The sequence below is a fragment of the Mus musculus genome, chromosome 11, assembly GCF_000001635.26.
Source record: "Mus musculus strain C57BL/6J chromosome 11, GRCm38.p6 C57BL/6J".
Lineage (NCBI taxonomy): Eukaryota > Metazoa > Chordata > Mammalia > Rodentia > Muridae > Mus > Mus musculus.
This window is the reverse complement of record NC_000077.6, coordinates 17,970,906-17,992,009: the sequence shown is the minus strand read 5'-3', so window position 1 is coordinate 17,992,009 and position 21,104 is coordinate 17,970,906. Positions and strand designations below refer to the sequence as shown.

At 39.4% G+C, this 21,104-nt stretch overlaps 1 pseudogene; it reads left to right on the top strand.

Annotated features, from left to right (window-relative positions):
* Window positions 17,203-18,418, top strand: Gm12017 (predicted gene 12017; annotated as a pseudogene).

The following is a 21,104-nucleotide window of genomic DNA, read 5'->3' as shown; positions in this document are numbered from 1 at the left end:
GCTGGTTTAGACCATGCACACACTAAACAACTGGATAAAGCAAAGAAAATCTACAAGTTAGGGAACTGCCCCTCCCCTCCAGTACTCCATCTTTGTTACCCTTTGATTCAATTGTGTACCCATCGTCCATGCGAAAGATTGTTCTGGAACCTTCTTCTGAACATGGGCCAGAGAATGAGAGACTGCGGAATGTACATTTCCAGAGGGAACATATATATCACACCCCCTCCTGCAAAGACTCAGGGATCAATGTGGAAAGGGGGCAGGAAGAGGGTAAGAGTGAGAGATTCTGGGTGAAGCGCAGATCTGCATGCATGACTCATGACAACTGTACTAGTGTGCACAAGACTGGGAAAGCACAAGCCAGACCAAAGCTAGTGTGAAGAGGGGCATTGAGAGCAATGTTCCATCCTTAGCTAAAGAGTTATTAGCAATTCTTAGCTGCTGGGAGAGGAAAGGTCCCTTTCTGTAAAGTGTGTAGGCAGGCCCTGATAAGTCTATCACAATCCATTTGATGTCCACACACTCAAGAATATTTGGACAGCACAACTGGCCTTGATGTGCAGGGTCACAAATTTAAGTGTTAAATTCGGGAAGCATTGGGGAAGAGAGAGTGATTTTAACCAAAATACGTTATGCAAAAATGTCAAGGAACTGAGAAAAATATTTTTTTTAAAGAAAAAGGCTTGACACACACACACACACACACACACACACACATCACCATAAGAAAGGAACTGCCCTAAATGAAAAAGCAATCTGTATTGAACGAGTCAAGCAACCACAATAATATGGAGTATAGCAGAAGAAAGAACAGAAATAAATACATAAAAAGTAGTAGATTACTAAGCTTGCAAAGGTAACATTGGGAGTTAGAGTTTTAAAAATAATACTATGCTAAAAACAACTACAAAAGTTCAAGGAAGGTAACAGTTGGATACCTCCTGAGTTTATAACAGAAATGTTCTCTCTCTCTCTCTCTCTCTCTCTTGCTTTCTCTCTGTTTTTAGTACATAGAAAATTAAAAATATTGTTGCTTGAACTGTTAAAAAAATAGCTTAAGATAGGATGTGCTTAAAATAGCTTTAAAAATATGCAGAGATACACAAACACCTAACTCGAGATCCTTTTGGCTGGAAAGAACTGAAAACTGGTTTTTATTTATTTATTTTCTGGAGTTTGCTGGTTTTTTATTCTTTTTGTTTGTTTGTTTGTTTTTTGTTTTTTTGGAGGGGGTGTTGTTGGTTTTGTTTCTTGTTTGTTTGCTTGGTTTTGTTTTTGACAAGTCTCTGTGTAGCACTGGCTGTCCCGGGACTTGCTCTGGCCTCAAACTCAGTAGTCTTTCTGCCTCTGCCTCAAAGCTGGTTATTAAACAATAAAGACATTGTTTGGATCAAAATCCTATCATGAAACAAATAAAACATTTATTAAAATATTTTAACTCTATGAGAGTTTATATATAGAAAACTAATAACATAGGTGTGAATGGCAACTAAAGGAACCAGGAGGACAAGGGACAAGACTCTTGGTTCCATGGCCACACAGAAGAAGGAAGGGAGATTAGAACACAAAATAGATGCTCAGTGAGTAAAACCTGTCTAAATAAAGAATCTGAGAAAAGTTTTCAGCTCCTAAAGGACTGAAAGGAACTAAGAAAAAAAAAACATTAAAAAATAAAAAAAAAAGAGCCCACTGTGTGTTTAATCACTGCAAGAGTTGCTCGGCTATGTTGCTTGTGGGGGTTCAGTGTTACACATACTGAACAGTTTTTGGGAGAAGTGGCTCTACGAACATTCAAGACCACACATCAAATATGGGTTTTTGGTTTTTTTTTTCGTTGTTTTTACCAGACCATAAAAAATAATATTAAAAACTGAGACAGATGTATTATTTCTGGGAGGTCTCAGAATAACTCTTGATGTATTGCTTTATACCCGTGAGGAAGAAACAGTGTGATATAACCACTGTCAAGATGCAATAAGCTTCATTTTGACATCATTTGAAGCAAAATTTGTAAAACAAGAACAAAAGACAGGACTAACATGGCGATCCCTTTGAAATCAGATCAAATTATATGCACAATAAAAATCATGATGGTATCAGTTACCAATACATACTCTTGTAGACATTACTTAAAAGTAATGGCATAATTTTCTCATTTTGATACTACACTGAGGTTATTTAAAATATGGCTTTGTTTTTAGAAATTCATACCAAATTGCCAAGGATTTGGTAACTCCTAGGATTCCCATGCTCCAGTGCATGGTCTGACACCCTTGCACATACAGGCAGCACTAACTGGACTTACTGAGTTATCAAAAAGAAAAAAGTAAAACAGAAAACATTTACTTTCAATTTGAACTTCACCTACAATGTTGTCATTTTTCATTCTTTTTATGGCACTTTCATCTTAAGCATTCTTCCATTTGTGTAAAGGCCACATTGATTTGTCACCAAGAGACAAAAGTATAGCATGAGTACTTCATTTGTTTCCTATGGATGAAAAAAAAAGTAGATATGCAGGAGCCAATCACTGATAAACTGGAAATACTGGAGATTGGTCATTAATGATATACATCTATTATTATGTATATAGTTGTAGATAAGGAAATAGAAGTAGAGTTAGCACTCCATATAATTACTTGGGTAATGTGATGGTTTGTATATCCTTGGAGCAGGGAGTGGCACCATCTGAAGATGTGGCCTTGTTGGAATAGGTGTGACCTGGTTGGAATGGGTGTGCCACTGTGGGTGTGGGTATAAGATCCTCACCCTAGTTGCCTGGAAGTCAGTCTTCCACTAGCAGCCTTTGGATGAAGACGTAGAAATCTCAGCTCTGCCTGCACCATGCCTGCCTGGATACTGCCATGCTCCCACCTTGATGATAATGGACTGAACCCCTGAACCTGTAAGCCAGCCCCAATTAAATGTTGTTTTTATAAGACTTGCCTTGGTCATGGTGTCTGTTCACAGTAGTAAAACTCTGACTAAGACAGGTAATATACTTTAGTAGCTGAAATTTGAATATTTGGGGTGAAATGATATCATTTAATTGCATCATAGTGACTGAAATAAAAATCTATTAGAATCACAATAGAATGGAATACTTTCTCATTTGTAAAGTAAGCCATATTTGCATGTAAGTGGTATTAATCTGATAATAGTGTCCTCTTTAATAGCAAGCACCATAAGAACATGGACTGCCCTAACTTTTGTTAACAACTGTATGGTTCATGTTGCATTTTCCAAACAGTATCTCAATTCTCACAACCCAGTGAGATACTTATTATTAATCTCATTTTATATATGAAGATTTTGAAGCTGAGAAAAACTAAATAATTCAGTCTTGTTTTGCAGAATCAAATAGATACATACTCAAATACTTATCTTCACAACTGAAGCCAAGATGAAAATGTCCTCATTCCCTTAAACCATTTAGATCAACCTTGGAGAAATACAGCATAGTCAATGAGGGGTCCCTTTGGAAGCCACAGCACCATGCTCTTTTATAAAAGCTACACAATACAAGCAAAAGTACAACAAATATCATACACGTTTTTACTAAAATTCAGATGACCTTAACCTTCAAGCCAAGGATTTCTAAAAGTTTAAATTTGCTTTCTCCAAACTTCTAATGAAAATGTTTATTAAATTCATTAAAATACTGAAACTAACAAAGACACCGACTAAAGGTAAAATGACTTTTCTAGCCTAGGGGCGGGGGGGGGGGGGGAGTATAATGTTTCAGTAAGCAATAGGAATGAACTAAGACATACATCTTGAATTACACTAACAGGAATTTGAACCAAAACTGTAGGAAAGGCAACGGGGAAGCAGAAGTAGGATTTGATTTGGGACTGGGGCTGGGATAGAGTGCAGAGGAGTGGGAGGGATGGTGAAACAAAGTATGGAAGGTGAACATAGTCAATGATACAGTTGAATAGAAATGGCATGATGAAACATTGTATCATGGTTTCACTAACACTAACAAAAATTGTAAAAAAAAAAAAAAGTCCCTCATTTTTTAAAGAATAAGAAGAAAAAGCATTCCTGCCTAGCAATTCTGAGGCATCTGTTACAGTTATAAGAAATCTCCTACCATTTTCCAGAGAGATTGTCTTCTGAACTGGTAAGCCCTTCTCTTCCTTCTCTGCTTTCAAAGCTACTCTTCATCTATTCGCAACAACATAACATTCTCCTCAGGAGGCGACAGTGTATCAGTAATCAAAAGTATAGGGCAACTAGGGGCAGTCTCAAGATCCTTATGTTAATGGCCAACTTGTTATATTGGTATAGTCTCTTGGAATGGAAAAATCACTGTTATCGTCGTATTATTATTTTAGTGTGGAGAGCTTTTGGGGGCCAGGAATTTGACGTTGGGCAGGGACAGAGAAGTAAGTCCAAGCAGGAATCTAATTTTAGGCTAGAACAAAGAACTTCAGACTTTGGGCTAGAACAGGGAAGTAGACTGAGATATCTTGGTCATCCTATAAGCCCTTAGAAACAGTGATCATGGGAGTGATCCCGGGACTTTGTTCATTGACAGTTTGTGTTTATTGTATTGCTTATTCCTCAACCTAGAACTGACCTTAATACTTGCATGTAATTAAAATGACATAAAAGCAGATTGGGGAAAAATTAAACCTGCCTCAGCTTCAGAACTGGCTTGGGTCATGCTGCAACTTTGTCTAGTTGTCCTTTTTCTTTTTAATCCTTGCTCCTGCCCTGGAGAACTTGTTGACTGACTGAGCTGGCTTGGTCATTTTAGCAATAAAGATTCTTAACTAACAACTTAGGAAGTGCCCTAATTTTCTACTTTTCTACTGTAATAGGGCTAGAACCCTCATTACAAGTATTTATTACTCACAAAACTAATAGAAAAAGGGGAAATCAAGGAAAAGGCAGGGGGCACTTAGGGAATGGGTTAATCAAAATTAAGAATGCATGGGCAAAGTCATAAAGAGGCTTTCATAGTCTGTTATTCAAGAACTCAGACAGCTAGGCAAGAGATTCTCTCAGATTTTGAGACCAGCCTTCTCTTGTTATCTACATAGTGAGTACCAGGCAAACTATAGGTACATACTAAGACTGTGTGTGTGTGTTGACAGATATAGATAGATGGATAAACACACACACACACACACAATTTTTAAAGTCTGAAATAATAGTTTCCTGAATGGTTAGTTAATGCTCCTTTAAGAAGAAAGTGTATCACCTAAAAATCCATGTTCAGGGTGTGGAATGCTCCACTGTGAGGTGTTGGTCAGGAAGAATGAAAGAATCCCCCCAAAACTTTAGGCTACTGCCAATACTCCTGGTTGCACATCTGAATAAGATCATAAGTACCTATTGTATTAGTCAGGGTTCTCTAGAGTCACAGAACTTATGGGTAGTCTCTATATAGTAAAGGAATTTATTGATGACATACAGTCTGCAGTCCAACTCCCAACAATGGTCAGTAGCAAGCAGATGAAGGAGAAAGAGTCTTCTTCCAATGTCCTTATGTAGGTCTTCAGCAGAAGGTGTAGCCCAGATTAAAGGAGTGTGTCATCACATCTTTAATCCCAGATGGCCTTGAACACAGACATCTCCTTGCCTTAATCTTCTGGAATTCATAGCCACTATGCCTCAAGATATCCATACCAAGATCCAGGTCAGAAACTTGTATCTCCCAGCCTCCAGATTAGGATCACTATATCATTCCAGATATAGTCAAGTTGACAACCAGGAATACCCACTACACCTATTGGTAATTCCCTCACATTGCAAGAAACTGAGAGGTAATTCTGTGTCGGAGTGAAGTTTCCTTTGTGCTGGCTAGCTTTGATAGTTCTGGCAGGAACCATACAAGCTGAGGGGGGAGAAAGTCATCAGTTATCTAACTGTGACAGCATCAGTGAGTGGTCTGTAGCTGTGCTGACAGATTCTCAGGGAGGAAATATCAGAGGCACATATGCCAGCATTGCGGCTGGGCTTGCTTGCCTGAGTTCCTCCTACATTCATTCAAGAAGCTTCTTTTTGCATTAGGCAATGTTTAATGCAGACACTCATGAGTAATCACAGTGCAAGACACAGTGCTCATCCTTAACAGGATATCTGCATCTCCCGCTCCTGAGCTCTGTTAACAGAATAGAAGAGTGGGTAAAAATTTCAGAGCCAGAGATTGAGGAGGAGCGCTACAACACACTGTCTCTTGAATGTGGCATGGTTACTGCCTCATTAATACACTGCAATATGGCTGCCTGAACAAGACCTGTACAATATTGGGTCCATTATGTCATACTTAGATGAAGATCTCTTGAGGGCATTCACTGAGGCACAATGGACAATTAATGGGTGCAGAATATGATATGACCTTTTTTCCAGTGGGAAGCTACTGATAAATTGCCCAAATTTCAGTAAATAACTCATTATTAACTCTCATGAATGCAACCATAATTAAACTCATGGTTCCACAAAAAAGACAAGAAGGCAGCTTGTTATGAAGACAAAAGGTTTCAACAGGATGAGAGAAGGAACAGAAGAGAATGGCTGAAGACTCAGTATATACATGTACGAAGTTGTCAAAGAGTAATAATAGAACTAAAAATATCTTTTCAACATTACAAGTTAGGTTGCCTCTAAGAATCTGTCAACAGTTTCTACTCCATTTATTAGTATAATAGCTTAAAATATTCCAACATATATGTAATATTTATCACAGTTTGTTAGTTTTTCATTGCTATAATATTTTTTAAGATTTATTTATTTATTTATTTATTTATTTATTTATTTATTTATTTATTGTATATGAGTACACTGTAGCTGATGGTTGTCAGCCTTCATGTGGTTGTTGGGAATTGAATTTTTAGGACCTCTGCTCACTCTGTCCCTGCTTGCTCCAGTCCAAAGATTTATTTATTATTATATATAGGTACACTATAGCTGTCTTCAGACATGCCAGAAAAGGGTGTCAGATCTCATTACCGGTGGTTGTGAGTCATCATGTGGTTGCTGGGAATTGAACTCAGGACCTTTGGAAGAACAGTCAGTGCTCTTCATCTCTCCAGCCCCTATAATATTTTTAATAATTGACAAGAGGCTATTTAAGGAAAGAGAGATGACTTTGGGCCCTCGGTTTCAGAGGAGAAATACATTGTAGCAGGAAAAGCATGGTAGAGTCCAGGGTGACTGGAGCATGTGGTTGAGAGGCCTGACATCTCAACAGATCAGGATGCAGGAAACATAAAAGATGTGGGACTAGAATATGAAACCTCAAAGGATCTGGGGCCTCAAACCTGCCTTCAATAACCTACAACTTCAACAACTTCCAAAAACAGTGCTACCAGCTAGGAGCCAAGTGTTCAAATACCAGACGTGTGGAAAGTTTTTTTTTGTTTGTTTGTTTGTTTTGTTTTTGTTAACCAAACCACACCTACTGAAAGAACTTAGAATAAGAATTATTAGAGAAGTTTAAATGAGAATGGTCTCCATAAGCTCATATGTTGAATATTTGGCTCCTCATTGAGGAGTTAAAGCTATTGCTGTCTGACACTCTAGAGCTGGGCCTACATAGTTCACATTGCTCTCACCACTGTTGTTTTCAAGCTTTTTCTCCGATGGTGCACTAAGCCACGTCCCACTTACAGAACCCATCCACATTTTTAGTCCAAACTCCCAAAGTCTTCCACATCCATCCAAAAGCCCACATGGTTAGGCCTGTCTGACATAGCAATAACACACTTCATGGTACAAATCTCTGTCTTAGTTACTTTTCTATTGCTATAATAAAACATCAGGACCAAGACAACTTACAAAAGAAAGTGTTTTAACTTACAGATTGTAGTACTTGACCATCATTGTTGGGAGCATGGCAGGAAGTAGGCAGATATGACACTGTAGCTGCAGCTGAGAGATCACATTTTGGGGCACAACCATGAAGCAGAGTGGGGAGACACTGGAAATGATCCCATTTCCTCCAATGACACACCTCCTCCAACAAACCACCTCTTAATTCTTTCCAAATGTGATCTCTCAGCTGCAGCTACACTGTCATATCTGCCTACTTCCTGCCATGCTCCCAACAATGATGGAGATTTGTACCATGAAGTGTTTAAGGAGAGCCTAAATTTCAAATGGAATGGAGGGAGGGGTAGCCTCAGTAAGAGAACTCACCCAACTAAGCTTCTAGTTTGTAAGGAAAAGGCCTGAGGAATTTTCTGCTCCTAAAAAACAACAATAAATCAAAGCTATCATGAATGTAAAAACAAGGGGCCAGGTAAAGCTTGAGCTTTTGTGGTTGTAGTCCAGCATAGTTGTCTTATTCAGATGGTTGGAGTTTTAGAATCATGAAGGATTCATGAGTAAGGCTGTGGAAACTTCTTCCATGTTTAAAGACAGCTACTGAGGCCAGACATACAGCAGGAGAGTCCCTGTCTGGAGGCCTGAGGGTTTTCCAGTCCCACACCCTCCTTACAGCTTCCCCCTCCCACCTGGGGTCAAGGCTAGGCCAAGTTTCATTCTCCACCCACAGGAACATTCTTGAGTAAAATGTTCTCACAGTGTACTGGCTAATAGTCACCTGACCCTCTGGAAAGTCCCAGGTAGCGTTTAAATGCATGTCATACTTGCTAATCAATAGATTTGAAGATCAATATGCTTAGCCAGTAAGTTTGAACTGTAACCTTGCTGATGTAACGTGTGCATCTAAAAAGTCTAAAAACTGTGTGTAATAACCATTTGGGTGGCCTTCTTATCACTCACCTCAAGGGACTGATTGAGGGTTGACCCCAATGTTCTAGAAAATAAACCTCTTGCTTTTGCATTGATCTGCATCTCAATGTCTCACTTGGGGGGAGGGGGCATCTTGAAGTAAGTTCCACTTACTGAGGGTCTTACAGGCCCATAGAGGTCATTGTGTGAAACTGTGACAGTGGAGCCTGGATTGCATCAAAGACTTCAAGATGCTTGAGGTGCTAAAGTAATGGGATATCTGCCAAGGAAAGTGGTATGCAAGGAAGCATCCCAAGAGAGAGAGAAATGTGTTGTAGTCAGCAAAACTGGAAAGACAGAGCCTGGTAAGCCCTGTGACATTAGATATGCTTGATTTCGGCCTTGCTTTGGTCCAGCATTGTCTCAGTATGCCCTGGTTTCACCCTTTTAGATGAATATTCCGCACCATTATGTGTTGGAAGTATGTGATTTTCTTCTTTTCTTTTAGCATATACAATTAAAAGACTGCCTTGCGTCTCAGAAAAGAATTTGAATATTGATCTTTGAAATAATGTAGAGACTGTCAAAGATTGTGGGGACTTTTGTGGTTGAACTAAATGTATTTTGCATTATGATATTACTGCAGCCTATTAGGGACCAAAGAGTGTAATTTGGTATTTTGAATGAAAATTCCATCATTGGCTCATATATTTGAATAGTTGGTCTCCAGTTGATGGGACAGTTTGGGAAGGATTGGGACGTACAGCCTCGTTGGAGGATTGAGGATTCAGAGGCCTAGGCCATGACCCAGTTCGCTCTCTCTGTCTTCTACTCACAGATAAAAGTGTGAACTTTCAGCTACTGCTCTAGCGAACATGCTTGCCTGTCTGCTCCAGTGCTCCCAGCCACTTCACTCTGAAGTCATTATCCTCAAATAAAATGATTTCTTTCATAAGTTTCACTTGTCATGATATTTTATTACATCACTGAAAATATGCTAAGATGTAGATTATCCAGTACAACGCATAAATTTCTTCCCTCACAGTATACTATAATAAATTCTCAATAAAAATTAAAACAACATAAAAATTTATAAATATAAAATACACCTGAATAAAAACAAAGGAATATACTTTCAAACTGGGGAGAAGTTTCCTCTATTTCTGCCATTGATAGAATAGATTAATAAATGCATGCAGAGGGCCTGGAAAGGTAGCTCAGTGGATAAGAGTACTGGTGGTTCTTCCAGAGGACCTAGCTTCAAAACCCAGAACCTACAGGGTGGCTCACAGCCATCTGTAACTCCAGGACCAAGGGATCTGCTGCTTCTGCTGTTCTCCGCCATCACCTGGCCATAGTGTTAATCTCTCACCTCTAAGTTCTGGCAAAATCACAATCTAATATCAGGAGACAACTCTTGTATTGAAAGCATCAATGGACTAAAATTTGTTCTTAGGTTTTATTAATACTTAAAGTATAAAACAACATTAGCAAAAGAGGAATGAAAATTCTAATAAAAAAGAACAAATGACATAAAAAAAAATTGTTCAGAAACACATATGCACACTTGCTTTGACTTGCCTTATTTCCCAGATGATCTTAATAAGAAAGATAGGCTTTCTGTTTAAGCCAATGTTTGGGGATTTGTTTTTCTTCCTTTTTTGTTTTTATAACTCAGTATCTTTCTCCAATGCGTTCTCATGTATCCCAGGCTGGCCTCAAATGTCTGCAGCTGAGAATGGCCATCAGCTCCTGGTCCTCCCGAGTTCTGGGATTCCAGGAGCCACACCTGATTGTTTTCAGTACCAGTGATTGACCCCAGGACCTTGTGCATGCTGGGAAAGCACTCTGATTTCCCCAGTGTAGGTCCTGCATGTCAGAAGAGCTCTCAGGTGCTCTTCATGTTGCTCCGTTGTAAATCACACTGAATAGTTGAGGTTTAGGACAGGAAGAGGTGGGGCAGGTGCAGAGCAGGAGGTAGAGTGGCTGCCTGGTCAGACCCCTACAAGTCACAATAACCCTTAGAAAATTTTTCCAATACTCGAGTAAATAAGCCTATACTTTCCATGTTTGATTTTGGTTTCTGTCAATGAGATAACAACTTCCAGCCCTACATTTCCCTAATCTTATTTTATTAATTTATTATTTTATTCATCTTATTTTTTAAAAGAACATGGAAAAAGAGTGAGAGCTGTCCCAGCACCCATGTCAGCCTATAACTCCAAGTCCGGGGTTACCTGACACCTCTGGTTCTCATAGGTACCTATACTCTCATTCATATATCTGCACACAGACACAGATATATACATACACAAATACATACACATACAGGCACTGACGCACAGATATCAACTGACACAGATGTACATAGACACACACATAGACACAGAAACAGACATACACACACAGATACCGACACACACACACACACCAATACACACACTAAACAAAAATAATTTTTTAAATTAAGATTTATTTTTACATAGGTGTTTATGTGTGTTACATGTGTGTATGTATGTACCTGAATACATCAGAAGAGAGTGTTGGTGTGGAATCCCCCAGTGCTACACTTACAGGCAGTTGTGTACTGAGAACTGAACCATGGTCCTCTGGAAGAGCAGAAGAGCTTTTAACTGCTGAGCCAACTCTCCAGTCCTTGTCTTCTCGGTTATTAACACTAGAATAAAGCCAAAAGACGCTATTACAGTTTTTGTGAAATAAAATACTCATTTCCCCAACAGTTTAAAAGGCATAAAGAAGAATGATCAAGGAACATTGGCTTAGGACTGGACGGAATTGAAATGAGTAATGTCAGTTTTCACATAAATATACGCTTTGCAATTTAACTGACTTTTTTTCTATGCAATATTTTACACTCAAATCACTCTAAGGTGTTATTTAAATCGTTAATGCATTTTAATGCTGTGATTTTATTCCTAAATAATCAAAGTCCATTTTCCATACTTGCCAGACATTCAGGGTAAATAATCAGTTACCAAAACAACTACTCACATGTCGAACATTTCAGTTGTTCCCAGCATGCCTCTGGATTGCCTAACAAGAATACTATTAAAGAATTTAAAAGAAATTTAAATGTTGTTTTTATGAAGACGTAAAGAAATTCGTGATACTCCTGAGGATGGTTTCGGAGGGTTTTAGGTTAATGTTATGGCAACTGAGTGAAAACTCTGAATTTGATTGCTTGAGGTATCAGGGACAAGCTTCAAAATCAGGCCATCTTCCTGGCACTCATAAGAACCCAAAACCTCACAGAGGATGACTAAATTTTATTGTTCATTAACCCACAATAAGATATACGGGGGTGGTGAATTTTAACACTTTGTTGTGCAATTTTCACTTAAAGCAGCAAAGGTAAAGGTCTTTTGCAGCAGCCTAGCTATTATTCATAGGTGCGTATAGGCCAGGTAGAGTTTGGTATCAGAAATGATTGGTGACTTTGAAGGCAATAAGTGTTGCTACTTCTGGGTGGTATTTGTAGAAAATATCATCTTCAAAAATACCCCTTCCCACTTTAGACCCGATTGTCCTGTTCTGCTCTCCTGCTGAGACTCACGAACTTAACTCCCAAGGATGACAAAGTACAACCTTCCTTGCTACTAATGTCACAACTCTGGTATATAGCTCCAATTCCTTCTTTACCTTCAACATCAACTGCTTGGCTTCTCTGGCATGCCCAACCCACAGCACAGGCTTCTCTCAGCGCATATCAAAGTTCATCAACAGAATTGAGAGGCTTAAAACAGATACAGAGCTTCCAAGCAACCAAGATGAGGAAATGTCCAAGACCCCGAAGTTACTTAAGCTGGAGAACAGAGGATAAACACTAACAGGAGCAGCAACTCTCTGGATGTTCCACGCACTGCTAGCTCCTGAGCAATAACTGTTGCAGTTTCCTGAAGTTTGACAGTCTCATAATGTTGCTAATCTATGACCTTTAATCAAAAGTCAGTCTTATCAATGTCCCTATTGCAAACAAAAACTAATTCCAAGGGCATGAGAAAATTTGAAACTTGAGTAGACGAGAGAAATTTTCAGAGAATACATTTGGTATTGTAGAATGATAGCTAGCACAGTACAAATCTTTTACATTCTTTTGTTTTGTTTTGTTTTGTTTTGTTTTTCAAGACAGGGTTTCTCTGTATAGCCCTGGCTGTCCTGGAACTCACTTTGTAGACCAGGCTGGCCTCGAACTCAGAAATCCTCCTGCCTCTGCCTCCCAAGTGCTGGGATTAAAGGTGTGCGCCACCACTGCCCGGTCTTTTACATTCTTGTATGAAGTTTCATGCAAGATGTTTTATACTTCTATTTTAGTAAGAGAGTCCTTTATTCCTCACAAGAAGTTTATTGTTATATTGATTATTTTAAAATCTAATATATAATACTTGGGATGCATTCTTTCAAAAGGCAATGTGCCTTCATTGTAGAGAACTTAATAGCAACCTTTTTAAAAAAAAACATTAGTACAATTTCAGAATTCAAAGAAAAATATTGCTAATTTTATATTTCCTTTAAAATTTGTATGAATAAAGCATATGCAGACTATATAACTGCTAACTTGCTTTTCTCCTCTACTAAGATACATTTTTAACAGCTCATTTGGTTATACAAAATCTTTTATACACCAGATGTTTACATAGTAAGAATAAGAATGTTACATTTTAAAAAGGCTAACCCAGTGTCTCAGCAGAACATCTGCATAATACAATGTGAAAAATTTGCACATGGCTTTGAGAACGCCCAAGAAGATCATGTTTTAGACATTACAGAATCATAAAAATTAGCTGCAGGCCTATCAAAGCTGAGATACCTTCCAGCTCTACACTGGGTCTCTATCCAGTGAGTATAGAATCATATCAGAATACCAATTTCCAGTCAGTTAGTTAGTAGTGATACTGATTCTGCTATCCTTAGAAACCACACAAAGAAATACCCTTCAAAGGACAGTGGAGGAACTGTCCCAGAGGCTACCCAGGCTAGGTCCCATATTATATGGCATTGTTTGGAATTGAGGCTCCTTGAATTTTCTGGTCTTCCATACCAGTTTGGCTTTCGGATTCAATGAAAGTCTCTGAAGGTTCTTCTGTCCACTGGAAAGAAGCACAATCAACAATCAGCTATCTTTTAAAGATTTGCTCCCTAACCTACACCCATGGAGTACTGCTTTGATTTATGGGTAGAACTTTGTCATATAGACCCCATTAACTATAAAAGACTAAAAACAGTATTTAGTGATTGCATGATTTTAAAGTTAGATATGTTTCATCATTGAATAAATATTTGCTATTGCCAGGTGTGGTGGCGCACGCCTTTAATCCCGGCACTTGGGAAGCAGAGGCAGGCGAATTTCTGAGTTCGAGGCCAGCCTGATCTACAGAGTGAGTTCCAGGACAGCCAGGGCTATACAGAAAAACCCTATCTCAAAAAACCAAAAAAAAATAATAAATAAATAAATAAATAAATAAATAAATAAATAAATAAATAAAAATAAATAAATAAAAATAAAATAAAATAAAATAAAATTTGCTATCATGAACATTCTTGTATTTAAATTTTGATCTGTTTCAAAACAGGGTATCAGTCTGTAGTACAGGCTGTCTTGGAACTCACCATGCACCCCAGAATGATCTTCAGTTCATAGTGATCTTCACGTCTCAGCCTTCCAATAGATGGGAATTCAGATGTAAACCAAATTACCCTGATTTCCTTCAAAGATTGATAAAAAAGTTACAGGTCATGCTTCCCTCAAGAAGAATGCCAAAACTTTTTTAGTCAAGAAAAAAAAAATAAGTGAGTTGGAAAAAAACTTGTAGACAGTTGTAAAAATTTGGAAGGTCCAGTTTGGAGGATGAACTAATCAGTGATGGCTTGTTATCATTGAAAGTGGTTAGGTAAGGACTACAGATTCATGGCGCTGCCCTTAGATGAATTATAAGAAATAGAGTTCTGGCTCCTCTGCAAAGAGGAATGCCACTGTAAGGGACATAGTCTCACTTTTTGGAATAAGGATAGGCCTTTAACATCATGGCTTTCCTTAAAGTCTAAAGCTGCCCAAAGTTCTCAATTCAATCCCTGACTCAAGCAACTGAAGACCCACCTTGCAATAACCTAGGCAACTCTAGATATAATAGGTAAAAATGTTACCCATCCTTCTAATATTGCAACTTCATTCTCTGCCTTAATAACATAGGGTCAGTTACTAAGTAAACTTGTATAAAGATTAGTTTTTGGTAAAAATTCACAAAAGCTGAAGAAATTTTTGTCAGTGCCAGCCTTGGGGAATGCATCTCAATAAAAAGGCATTAAATTGAGAGTCCGCAACTAAAGGCAAAGGGACTTCTAATGTTTGTGGGCACCATAGCACAGGTAGAGTCACTCAGACCAATAAAACTCAAGAAATATTCTCCTGATTAAAATCTCTCTCATCTACTGGTTCCAGCATGATCTTGATAGGGACAGAATGACATGGTTCCTGCCCATGCGGCAGAGCTAGCAAATGTGGGCCTCTGTCTGCTGTGGGTGTAGGCATGTTTGCATAATAATATACATTTTTTTACATTCCTCCTTTGAGGAATGCCCTCCTTATTAACATTAATGACTCCATGATAATCAGTGACATCACAAGTTCAGGAGGCAAAAGTGTGGCTAATGTCTCAGCAAAATGGTAAAGGTTGGGACCTTCTGGCAACCCTTAAGGCTGTAGAAAAGAACTCTAAAAGCATGGGTTCAAAAATAGGAGGAACAAAAATATGAACTAACCAATACCCCCAGAGCTCACTGGGACTAAGCCACCAACCAAAGAAAACACATGGTGGGACTCATGGCTCTAGCTGCATATGTAGCAGAGGATGGCCTAGCCAGTCATCAATAGGAGGAGAGGCCCTTGGTCCTGTGAAGGTTCTATGCATCAGTATAGGGGAATGCCAGGGCCAGGAAGTAGGAGTGAGTGAATTGGTGAGCAGGGGGAGGGGGAAGGGGATAGGGGGTTTTTGGAGGGAAAATCAGGAAAGGAGATAACATTTGAAATGTAAAGGAAGAAAATATCAAATAAAAAATAGATAATTTCTCAAAAAAGTAAGGATGCAGTATGAATTATACGAGGGGCTTCATGAATCTGAAGAATCAAAAGCAGCTGTGTTGTGAGCCAACTTGTCAGAAAGATAGTAAGGAAGGAGATAAAGAGATCTAGAGAGGGGTGGCTGCAGGAGACCCTGCTCAGCTAAGTTTTTATTATTATTATTATTATTATTATTATTATTATTATTATTATTATTATTTACTTATTTACTTATTTATGCTTACAAAGGCAGACAGAGTCCTGAGTTCAGGGTCTTTGTGGAAGGTTAGGTCCAGGTGTGGTTAAAGTGGTAATTTCAGGACAGGGTCCCACCCAGGTAGCTTATCCTCTGTGCTTAACAGAGGCAGGCAGGACAATAGACTTTACCTAGGTTGGAAGACTCCGCCCTAGGTGGGCTAGCAACCGTGGCAAGCCAGATCTGAGCAGCCTGCTCAAGGGTGGGGCAAGGGCACAAGAGTTGTCTGGAGATCTCCAGAGAGAACAGAGCATAGAGAAAGCAATCTGCAAACCTGTCTCAAGAATAACATAGGTTGCCAGCTTGGACCCCCTATTTGACTTCGAGTTGTATACTTTGTTGCTCCTGAACACTCCTTCCTCAGAACCCTTCTCCAAGTTGAGGCTGGTCTTTGGTACCCATCTGAGTTTCTTTTTTTTTTTTTTTTTTTTTTTTTTTTTTTTTTTTTTTTTTTTTTTAAAGATTTATTTATTATTATATGTAAGTACACTGTAGCTGTCTTCAGACACACCAGAAGAGGGAGTCAGATCTTGTTACGGATGGTTGTGAGCCACCATGTGGTTGCTGGGATTTGAACTCTGGACCTTCAGAAGAGCAGTCGGGTGCTCTTACCCACTGAGCCATCTCACCAGCCCCCCCCCATCTGAGTTTCTACAGCCTCAAGATTACCATAGAGATAAGTCTGGATACACTTCCAAACTGCCAAAATTATTATGCTTTCTCTCAACAGAGACACAAAGTTGATGTCTCACAGACAACAATAAATCCTATGGATGAATCTGTAAGTAGTTGTAACTTTATATTCTTGAGGCAGTGGTGCTATTATGTTTATTTATTACTTGCATCCTCATGCTATTTTCCTTTCAAAATATCAGATTCTTTCTTGGAATTGTTTTGCTACCATCTTAATATATAAGTGTATACATATATCCTATACTATATATTATATGTAAATTATATTAAATATATTTTATATAAATATAATATATATTTCAATCATATATACACATATGATTCATGTGTATATATATGTGTGTGTGTGTATTTACAGTTCAAAGGCACACAACACTTCCTTGGAGCAGTCATGGTCATGGCTTTCCTGTCTCTTACACTGTTTAAAAAAATGGGCTCTGCTCCTCCCTGTTCCAGAGACAGCCGCATTTTCTCGTGCAGTGCCAGTCTCGTCCCGTAGACAAAATGGTGAAGGTCAGTGTGAACGGATTTGGCCGTATTGGGCACCTGGTCACCAGGGCTGCCATCTGCTCTCCACATGGAAAAGTGGAGATTGTTGCCATCAACGACCCTTTCAACTACATGGTCTACATGTTCCAGTATGACTCCACCCATGGCAAATTCAACGGCACAGTCAAGGCCGAGAATGGGAAACTTGTCATCAATGGGAAGCCCATCACCATCTTCCAGGAGCGAGACCCTGCTAACATCAAATGGGGTGATGCCGGTGCTGAGCATGTCGTGGAGTCTACTGGTATCTTCACCACCATGGAGAAGGCCAGGGCCCACTTGAAAGGTGGAGCCAAAAGGGTCATCATCTCCGCCCCTTCTGCCGATGCCCCCATGTTTGTGATGGGTGTGAACCACGAGAAATATGACAACTCACTCAAGATTGTCAGCAATGCATCCTGCACCACCAACTGCTTTGCCCCCCTGACCAAGGTCATCCATGTCAACTTTGGCATTGTGAAAGGGCTCATGACCACAGTCCATGCCATCACTGCCACCCAGAAGACTGTGGATGGCCCCTCCGGAAAGCTGTGGCGTGATGGCCGTGGGCCTGCCCAGAACATCATCCCTGCATCCACTGGTGCTGCCAAAACCGTGGGCAAGGTCATCCCAGAGCTGAACGGGAAACTCACTGGCATGGCCTTCCGTGTTCCTACCTCCCAGTATGTCCGTCGTGGATCTGACATGCCGCCTGGAGAAACCTGCCAAGTATGAGGACATCAAGAAGGAGGTGAAGCAGGCATCTGAGGGCCCACTGAAGGACATCTTGGGCTACACTGAAGACCAGGTTGTCTCCTGCAACTTCAACAGCAACTCCCACTCTTCCACCTTCGATGCTGGGGCGGCTGGCATTGCTCTCAATGACAACTTTGTCAAGCTCATTTCCTGGTATGACAATGAATACTGCTAGAGCAACAGGGTGGTGGACCTCATGGCCTACATGGCCTCCAAGGAGTAAGAAACCCTGGACCAGCCACCCCAGCAAGGACACTGAGAGCAAGAGAGAGGCCCTCGGTTGCTGAGGAGTCCCTATCCCAACTTGGCCCTCAACACTGAGCATCTCCCTCACAATTTCCACCCCAGGCTCCTATAACATGAGGGGACTAGGGAGCCTTCCCTACTCTCTTGAATACCATCAATAAAGTTCGCTGCACTCCTCCCCAAAAATTGGGTAGGTACTGAAAGAGTAATAAACTCAATGCTCTAAGGTATGCTAATCATAAAGCAGATAGCGACATTCCTTCCTCCACCCACCCTCCACAATCTAAGAGCCCCTAGCAATAGCACCTTTCCTGGGTTCAAAGAGTGTTCATTCAAAGAAACTCACCCTGACCCACCCTGACCACTACTGGAACCCACTATGCAAAGGTGCTATTGCTAGGGGCTCTTAGATTGTTAGGGGCTCTTAGAAACTGTCTTGAGAGATAACCTGACACTTGTGACTTTGTACTTCCTTGTGACTCTTAACTGTTATTTTTGGTATTTTCCAACAACGCCCTTCCCACCTCCTTGAGTTGTGGTTCCTTCCTTTAAATACCACCTTACTCAGCTACTTGGGGCGCCACAGTCCTCTACCCCTGCGTGGTGTATGACCGTGGGCCCGAGAGTGCTCTTGAATAAAAATCCTCTTGCAATTTGCAGCAAGACCGTTTCTCGTTGGTGATTTTGGGGTGTTGACTCTCCTGAGTCAGAACGTGGGGGAGTCCTCACGTTGTGCGTCTTTCAGTACAATCATGTTACTCTTACTTGGACCATGGATTTCTAACATCCGTATAAAATCTGTCTTCTAGGATATATCAGTATTACATTAAACTTGTTTTATAGCAGGAATCCTTGCCACTTGCTACCATAGAGAATCAAGCTCATCCTTTCCAACTGATGGATGTATAGGGAGAGATTTTTGTAGTTCTTTGTAAGTAGGGATTATGCTCACCCCGTTACCCCCCCCACCCCCAGCAGCAGGAAGTAGTTAGAAGACAGACCATCACCCTTCAGCTCCCCCATAAGGTGTCCTAGCCTACAGCTCCCAGGGAAAGATGAGCTAGGAAGGAGAACAGGGTAGAGCATGGGATCCAGTAGACCTTATACAAAGGCTAGAAAGTTGGTATATGAGATAACCTGTTGGCAAAGAGGAAAATTGGAAATCCTCCAATGTCAACTATAAAATATGCTTAAGAAGTTAACTCTGTACACTTCTAACGTTTAAAGTCCTAAACACTCTCCTTCTTCTGACCCAATCCCACACTTGGAAATGTATTCATGAATAAATGATCATGCTTTGCTTTACTATTCTCCAATACCCCTGTCTAATTCTCTGTTCTGGAACACAGGGATGAGGAGCTCCTCTGGAGATGCTCACTGAGTCTTCATCGTCACTGATGTACCTGACAGGAACGTTAAAAGCGGCACTCACAATTGCAGGTGTGTCAGGACACAGGTAGAGTTTGGGTAGAAACATTAGTGTTGAAAAGTTACTTCTTTAGAATTGACCATTAAAAAAAATACTTTTTGAATATAACAATGACTGAATTGTTGACTTTGATGATTTTTTCCTGAAACAAATTCTAACAAAACTGTTAGCCAGTTTATAATCAGATAATAGCATTATAATTTGAATATGGTAGGAAACCCTTACAGAGAAAGTTCCCTAGAAACACAGAATAATAAACACCACCAAGCCTATGAAACATTTTTCTATGTGAACTAAGCAAAAAATTTTAGTTTGTTATTTAAGTTTCCCAAATGAAATATTACTTACATGTGAAAATTTCATATTAAATTTCGTATTAAATCATTTTATTGTGACAGGAAGATAGCTCAAGAGCTGACGGTGCTTGCTGTGCCAATCTGATAAGCTGAGTTCAATCCCAGACCTGAAGTAAAATACCAGGAAGGAACTGTTCCCACAAAGTTGTCCTTTGACCTCACACATGCACTCTGACATTTATACAAACACATATACCACACAATAATAATACAAAATGTAAAAGGCATTTTACTTATATAGTAATTGTACTATGTTTATTTTAGGAATCAAATTCAAGAACTATATTTAATTTGGAAACTACTTACACCTGTAAGAGACCATCTATGGCAGGAAAACTTCTTATAGTACAGGGGTCGCAGAGTATGGTCATCTTGAATGTGCTAATTTTTATAATTACATGAACAATATAAAATTTTGACAGTTGTGAGAAGTTATTCAGTTACACTTCAGAATTATTAAGCTTTAAATAACCAACATATCTTTCTTTTTTGTAGAAAATGATTTTAATATTTACAACTGTTAATATGCAACAAGCAGAATAATTATTTTAAGATATATTTCATTGTTATGTCTCCCTTTTCATTTCTGATTTTATTAATTTGGATATTGTTTCTGTGGCCTCTGGTTAGGCTGGCTAAGAGATTATCTATCTTGTTGATTTTCTCAAAAAAAACAGCTCCTGGTTTTGTTGATTCTTTGTATAGATCTTTTTGTTTCTATTTGGTTGATTTCAGTCCTGAGTTTGATTATTTCTTGCCCTCTACTCTTCTTGGGTGTATTTGCTTCTTTTTGTTCCAGAGATTTCAGGTGGGCTGTCAAGCTGCTAGTATAAGCTTTCTTTACTTTCTCTTTGGAGGCACTTGGAGCTATGAGTTTTCCTCTTACCACTGCTTTCATTGTGTCCCATAAGTTTTGGTATTATGTGTCTTCATTTTCATTAAATTCTAAAAAGCCTTTAATTTCTTTATTTCTTCCTTGACCAAGTTATCATTGAGTACAGTGTTGTTCAGCTTCCATGTGTATGTGGGCTTTCTATTATTTATGTTGTTACTGATGATCATTCTTAGTCCGTG